Source organism: Schistosoma mansoni, chromosome W (genome assembly GCF_000237925.1).
Source record: "Schistosoma mansoni strain Puerto Rico chromosome W, complete genome".
In the NCBI taxonomy this organism is placed as follows: domain Eukaryota; kingdom Metazoa; phylum Platyhelminthes; class Trematoda; order Strigeidida; family Schistosomatidae; genus Schistosoma; species Schistosoma mansoni.
In genome coordinates this window covers 48,256,964-48,258,928 of record NC_031502.1, presented here as the reverse complement: position 1 = coordinate 48,258,928, position 1,965 = coordinate 48,256,964, and positions in this window count along the sequence as shown.

Genomic DNA, 1,965 nt, shown 5'->3' with positions numbered 1-1,965 from the left:
ATGGGAATTGTTTTAAATTAAGACTTGAATTGTTTGTTCTAAGCAGGTTTTGAATTTCTAGATCCTGCTCTTGTTCGTTTCTCAACGTCTCGAAGTTTACTGTAGACTGCTGTAGCACGTTTATTTCTAGCCTAGATAAAGCATCTGCCGCCTGATTGTCCTGACCTTTGACATGTCGGATATCGCTTGTGAACTGTGATATATAGTCAAGGTGTCGGACTTCTCGAGGTGAGTATTTATCAGCTCTCGCTTTTAGTGCATTCGTTAGTGGTTTGTGATCCGTAAAGACTATAAATTCCCTGCCTTCTAACATGTGTCGGAAGTGTTTAATGGTTAGGTAGATTGCAAGAAGTTCTCGCCCGAAGGTAGAATACCTTGTCTCTGCTGGAGCGAGTCTTTTTGAGAAGAAAGCAATTGGTTTCCAGGCGTTTTTAGCCAGTTGGTTAAGGGTACCGCCTACTGCTTTATCTGAAGCATCCACCATCAAAGCAAGTGGGGAAAGAGAATTCGGATACATCAACGTAATTGCTTGAGCTAATTTATCTTTAAGCTGTTTAATAGCTTCGACAGCGTCAGAAGACAGTTTGAATTCTTCCGGTTTTCCTTTTAGTGAATCTGTCAAAGGTTGCATTAATTGTGCACAACCTGGTATGAATCTGCGATAAAAGTTAATTAGACCTAGAAAACTTCCCAGTTGTGTTAGAGAACTAGGTATGGGGTATTGTTTAATGGTGTCTACTTCTTTTTTGATCGGTTTAATCCCTTCTGGGCTTATTGTGTGACCGAGAAATTCTAAAGTTTGAACACCGAAAACACACTTACTTTGATGTATGTTTATTCCATGTTCATCCAGTCTTTTTAACACTGTTTTTACATGCTGTTCGTGTGATTGCAAATCGGGGCTGGCAATTAGCAAGTCGTCTATATACCCCTGCGCAAATGGCATATCTCGAAGTAGATTGTCTATGAATCTTTGAAATGTCTGTGCCGCATTTCTCAGGCCGAATGGCATGCGTACAAACTCGAATAAGCCAAAGGGTGTTGTAATAGCTGTCTTGGGGATATCTTCATCAGCCACTGGGATATTGTGATATGCCCTGACTAAGTCAATTTTAGTGAATATGTTCATACCCTGTAAAACGTTTGTGAAATCTTGGATATGCGGTATTGGGTACCTATCTGGTACGGTTTGACGGTTGAGGGCTCTGTAATCCCCGCACGGTCGCCAGTCACCTTCATTCCTCTTTGGGACCATATGCAAAGGGGATGCCCATTGACTATCAGAGGGACGGATAATACCCAGTTGTAGCATATAATCAAACTCGGCCCTAGCGATTTTGAGCTTATCTGGTGCTAGTCTCCCGGGTTTTGCAAAAACCGGTGCACCTTCGGTTTTGATAGTGTGACTTACTTTTAGTTTGTCTTTAGAAGACTGTGGGTTTGGTTTAGTTAAGTTTGGAAATTCCGCGAGTATATCTTGGAATTTCGCTGTTGTTACTGGAGGAGTTTGAATCAAGTTAAGAGAGCTGATGTGACTTTCTTTGCCTTTTGCGTAATACGAAGTTTCTTTTAGTGTTAATCGCCGTTTCTTGGTGTCAACTAGAAATTCGTATCTCTCTAGAAAGTCCATCCCCAGTATTGCCAGATCTAAGTCGGCTACCGTGAAAACCCAAGGGAATTGCCTCCTGAACCCCAAATCTAGGGTTAAGTTTTTCTGCCCAAATGTTGCAATTTTAGTTTTATTTGCAGCTTGAAGTGTAATTGATGATGTTTCTCGACTAATCTCAGTTTTATTTTGAGGGATGATGCTAAGAGCAGCGCCAGTATCCACCAAGAAATTCAAGCCAGAGTTTCTGTCTCTAACATAAAACAAGCGACTGTTTAGGCGCCCCTCCTCAGTCGTCGCGACCTGGGGAGGGGTTACTCGTTTCCCGCTGTCTTAGAATTATGCTTAGGCCAGGCGCA